Genomic DNA, 6472 nt, shown 5'->3' on the forward strand with positions numbered 1-6472 from the left:
AACGCTGAACTCACGACAATTGGTAATGAAACCAAAAGCCTGAAGCGTACCCCCGACAGAGATTTAAAACCTCCGCCCAGAATAACCTTCAAAAATAAGAAAGGCAAAATAACAAACGAAAACAACAAATAGTGCCTCGATGGAAGGATTATAAAACCCAACTGAGAACACTCTAACTACCTGAAGTCTGCTCATTTACATAGATGACACTCTAAACATGATGCATCTACTTAAAATTGGGCGCTCGTCCAGGATGCTACAGGCTTATGTTACGACCCGCTCGTTTTGAGTCGCAACATAAAAGGGGGATCCGACAACAAAGGTCCAATCAAAGAAAAGTGTTTTATTAAACTGTGCATAAAGAACACAAACAAAGAACAACAAACAAAAGTCTAGGGGTAAACAATGAATGAATGAACATATAACAAAATATACATATATGCTACATGACTTAAGATAAACAAACAAATGAGAAAATAATCACGAAGTGCTTACATCCAGCATGGAGACGCCTCTGGGAATGTCTATCCCACAGAGAGCGTAACCTCTAATGAAACACACTGGCTTATATACACATACACACACACTCAAGTTAATTTGGCAATTAACAGGAGACCCAATCGGAAGCTCTCCCATTCTGCCCAATAGGAAGACTCAGGGTCGTCACAGACTGCAATGACATTATAACGTAATTATTCCATCAAATATAAATATCTCAATCAAGTGGCTGTCTATAGTATTAAACACCTTTTACACAACCTTATTCACAGTAAAATCCCCAGTGTTAAATTAACACTGCCCAGAGCACATATGGTCCCACTCTACAGAGTGTTAAAGTAACACTGAATCAGTGTTAAAGTCAATGAGTTAATTAAGAGATTAATTAAGTGATGATTGACCATTAGTGATGAACACCTGATGATAATGAGCAAAATCACTGAAGAAAAGAGAAAAAAGAAAAACACAAGAACTACGACTGACTATTAAAAAGACATTAAATCTCTGAAGATCTCAGCAGAGGAGGATTAAACAACTCCACAAACAGCATTACCAGCTTCACACATTACTAACCAGACTGACTTTATTTCTGTCAGACGTCTCTTATTGAGAATTAACATATTTTTTTGTTTGATTTTTTTTAGAAAACTGTTAGTTTTTAATGTCACCATTATGATGATTAGTGTTTTCTTTAGTTGGGCAGTTTGATGACTTATTAATGTTAGTGTTTCTCTGGCTGCTGTAACTGAGTTTGCTATGGCAAGAAAAGCAAGAAAAAACACAATCAGATGCTGTCGGCCACTCAGTGATAAGAATATGGTAATTGTGCATTGATTTAATTAATTGATCTTATGACTGAGTATGAACAATATACTATTAACTTTTTTTTAATGTGATTCTAGAAAAGAGCCAGCAGAGTTTTAATCAGAAAAGCTGAATAAGTTTTGAGACAGATTGTACACTAATCACTTCCAAGTCCTGCAAGAATAACTCACACACAGACATCAAGATTCAGCCTATGAATCTCAACAATGGTGACATGCTTCATGTCGCAATGCATTCTTGGAGCCCTAGATGAGTTTTGCTTAATGTACCCAGAATGCATTGCGGCATGAAGCGTGTCACCATTGTTGAGATTCATAGGCTGATTTTTGATGTCTGTGTGTGAGTTAAGCTCGCAGGAGTTAGAAGTGCTTATTGTGTGATGTGTTATGTGTTATTAAACTGGAGTACAAAACTTATGTACAAATATTTCGATAATTGTTTAGTTTTTCTGATGAAAACATTGCTGGATCTCCTGCTGTGGAGTCAAACAGCTACTATAATCAATGACTCTTAGGAGATCAGCAAATAAGGCACTATATGATGATAACAACTGAATCATCAACAACAAGCATCAAGTTTCTCTTGCTGTTCTCACCATATCAAACCGCTACAGCAGCCAGAGAAAATATTATGTTAACAACTCAAGGGTCAAGAGCCCAACTAAAGTAAACACTGATCACCATTCAAACAAAACTATTATTTTCAATAAAACATCAACATCTAAACCTCAATAAGAGCTTCTGTAGACGTCTGACAGAAATAAAGTCAGTCTGGTTAGTAATGTGTGAAGCTGGTAATGCTGTTTGTGGAGTTGTTTAATTCTCCTCTGCAGAGATCTGAGGTCTTTTTTATAGTCAGTCGTAGTTCTTGTTTTTTTTCTTTTTTTCTCTCTTCTGCAGAATATTACATGATTGAAAATATTAAGAATTTAAACAAATGTACACAGGAAGAAGAAAAGAGCTGTCTATGAAAGCTGTCCACTTTAAGAAAAATCTTACTTAGTCAGAACAAGTAAAAGTTATAAAGTTAGTTTAGTTGATATATAGAGAGAATTGAACATTTAAACTCGCATGTAGTCATTTTTATAGCTTTATTTATTGATTTTAAAGCTTATTTGTATGACCTTTATATACAGTAGGCTATTTATATTAATTTTAACTATGTGCCTATTAATGATTGATTAACTAAAATGATACATGTGTAATTGATTAAGGGTATAATAATTACTTAAATGATATCTAAGTCATTCAAAATTATTATTATAATAAATAAGCATTGTTAAAAGCCAGACACTTTAGTCTTTTAAAACCATTTGCTATTTAAACCTTTAATTTGGAGTAGAAACAGAGGGAGTGACTTCATTGCATCAGAGGTGTGTCACTTTGCTCACAGCTGATTGGTCTAATTTCAGTTTGATCTCTTATCCAGAACATAACCTGCCCTGGAGCAGGTTAGCCGTGGAGCGTAAGTTACTATGGAGATGAACACTGCTAAAAGCCAAACCACTTTAATGGTACCTAAAACCCAGGATTGGCACAAACTAAGCTTAAACATATCTGGCTAGCCAGCTAAACCGGCTTCATGGTATAGGCCCCTGGACTTGCTGTCATAGCAACATGTCCGTAAACTTAAACCTGCTCGAGCCGCTTATTTCACGTAAACAGGATTAGAGTTCATTACTGAACCAGGGGCAATAATAATTATTTTAAATAATAATAATATAAAAATGTTATATTTTATATGTATATGAGAATGTATATAATATTTTAATGTTGTGTATAAGACTATAGACACAGCCACTTGATTGAGAGATTTATTTGTGATGGAATAAATACTTTATAATTTTATTGGAGGTTTACACACATTTTGTACAGTTAATCTGAGCCCTGCATTCATTTAAGTGATCACAGATATTATGGGATGGTTTGATGCAGCGCAAGAGATGCAGATAACTTGATCTTGACCCTTAAGAAACTTTAATACTGTCACGTTACAAATCTGCTCCAAATTGAATTAAAAATTAAATTGCAACATTGAGATAAAAATGTAAAGGGTGTACAAATACTGTATAAAATCTTGAATATAAATAATTGGTAATCATGTTTAAAAAAAAAAAAACATTTATCATTTATCTATTATAACTTTTATGTTGGTTTGGTCATTTAGATGTTTCCTTATAAAGGTCCAGAAAATTGTGGGGTTTTTTGTGTATAATTTGTCAAGTTTTTTGCCAGGTGGCTTTTTTAATTATGTGATGTCATTACGTTGCTGTCTTGCCATTGGATTGCATTGCTGATCGCGGTTTCGAGTATCGATGCATCTGCCCTCTTCAGGGAACACAAGAACGCGCAGTAATCTTAGATAATTTAATCCAGATATTTTAATCCAATCCTCAAATTCGTTTGAAGAACCAAATTAGCCAGAGTTCAGTATCATCATTATTAATAGATCTGGGTTCTGTCAAATCATCTCAGATGTATTAAGCGAGGTATGAAGAACGGACCCCTGCACTATGCTCACTATATATAGAAAAAAAGTTATTGAATATGTACAGGTGCCATGCCTAAATTATCATTGTTGTTTTTTGTTTTGTTTAGTATGTATGTTGATTTGGAGCTTTTTCATGTGCCTTTTTGTTTGAGGGAGAATTAGGGGGACTTTTGTTGGCCTCTAAGGACTTTTATTGTGATGGGCCGACCAATAAAGGGGAAGGGCGACCATTTAAAAAAATGGGTGTTTGGTGAGGTGGCATGGTTGTTTTTGCTAACATAGCTCAGCATAATTGTCAGAGTAAAAGTAATTGAGACTAGTGATGGGCAGACCAAGGCTTCATGAAGCACTGAAACAAATTGAAGCAAATGTGCCATATTGTTTCGAAGCTTCGAAACAATCCGACACCCATCTCTATGGCGACATCTAGTGGCCACTTGCATGTGTTGATCTGAAATACCTTGACAATGATCCATGTAAAAAAAAAAAAAAAAGTTTTTAACGTCTGACAACTACATGATCTTGGTTTTGTTGTAACCTGTAGCCTCCTCATTGTGAATAACTATAGTTTTTTTTTGTGGTCATGGAAAATGAACATTAATAAAATAAATAAAGCCACAATGTGTCACATTTGTTATATAACATTTTTATTCAAAAATATTATTTGCTCTGCTGTTGAAGGAGTCAGCTGACTTCTTTTTTTTTACATATAATTTCTCCAGCCTTGGAAAAAATCCTCTCACATGGGACACTTGTTGTCCTCTGCACTCTGCAAAACGCCAGGATGAGTGCTCCTCAAATGGTCCATCAAGGCTAGCTGCCTATCAAAATACACACATCTCACTTTATTTGGTGTTTCCAAATGGAAATGCTCCCACACCACAGATGTCTTGAAATGTACAATAACAAAGATAACTTCCTGATTAACAACATCCTCATGCTGGGAATATGTTATTTACACAAATGCAAGTTCTTAAAGGTGAAACCACGATTTTATTAATTTCATAATGAGTTTAACTCTTATACAAAAGCCCTCAAAGTTATGAAAATGCAATCAGTCTTTTTTCCATTATAGAAGAATGTGATATTCAAACAAAACCCCAGCCCCTTTAATTTTTTTTGTGTCTTTTATTATGATTTGCCTGATATATTTTTCTACTGTACTTTCAAGCACCTGATCTGTATTTTGTAATGCAAAAAAGTTCTGTTATTGCCATGCTGTTTGTAAATGATTATTAGTTCAGCAATAAAAAAAGTCTATGGCATCTCTTATGTGGAGCCTCCATTTTTATCTATTCTATTAATATATCTATCTATATATCACCTATGAATCTATATCATTCTGTATCTCTAACTTATGCTGTGCTATCTGTCACTGTCTAACTTAGCCTATATGAATGTGTCACTATATCTATCCTATTAGTCACTGTCTATACCTATCAGTCAATATATCTCATATGTATTTTCAATAAGTGTAATTGGCCAGTTTATTTTTATTCCTACATATCTGTGTGCACTTTCATCCACGTTGTATATTTAAGATGTGTGTGGTGAGCATTGTAACAGCTGAGCTTTTGGGAATGTTTAAAATTGTGTGCAAAGAAACGCTGTTAAGAGCCTGTTATATACATGTGAACAGAAGAGGTGGAAAGTCCCGGGGTCAGAAAGTAAAAGTCCTGCCATAATTTGTATTCCACTCATGAACAAAGTCAGCTGATTTCACTAATTAATTCTACCTCCTGGCTGAAAAACTGCTTCTTGGCAAATCCAGGTGTTTGGAACATGTTTGGAAAATACTGAGCAGGATTTTTTATCTTCTGAACTTGGACTTTTTACCTCTGTTCACATTTCAAAGTCTCTGCTACCCTGTGGTGGACAACTTGAGACACTGACAATCAGGTCATGTTGTGACTTGTGACTGTCCAGCGAGCACAGTCATGTGTGTCCCAGATGGGTTTTACCTGGGCTGTCTAACTGGGGCCCAGTCAGTTTTGTCCTCAGTTTCCATGGAGGTCCCACATGGGTTAGCCCAGATTAAATAAAAATGAAGTATGCACACTACACAGTAAAATCCCCAGTGTTAAATTAACACTGCTCAGAGCACATATGGTCCCACTCTACAGAGTGTTAAAGTAACACTGAATCAGTGTTAAAGTTAATGAGATAATTAAGAGATTAATTAAGTGATGATTGACCATTAGTGATGACACCTGATGATAATGAGCAAAATCACTGAAGAAAAGAGAAAAAGAAAAACACAACTACGACACTATAAAAAATACATTAAATCTCTGAAGATCTCAGCAGAGGAGGATTAAACAACTCCACAAACAGCATTACCAGCTTCACACATTACTAACCAGATTTACTTTATGTCTGTTAAACGTCTATTGAGGTTTAGATGTTGATGTTTTATTGAAAATAATAGCTTTGTTTGAAGTCACCGTTATTGTGATCAGTGTTCACTTTAGTTGGGCTCTTGACCCTTTCAGTTGTTAACATAATTTTTTCTCTTGCTGTTCTCACCATATCAAACAGCTACAGCAGCAAGAGAAAAAAATTAAGAAACTTGATGCTTGTTCTTTATGATACAGTTGTTATCATCATATAGTGCCTTATTTGCTGATCTCCTGAGAGTCATTGATTATAGTAGCCGTGT

The sequence above is a fragment of the Gobio gobio genome (assembly GCF_949357685.1).
Source record: "Gobio gobio genome assembly, chromosome: 3".
Lineage (NCBI taxonomy): Eukaryota > Metazoa > Chordata > Actinopteri > Cypriniformes > Gobionidae > Gobio > Gobio gobio.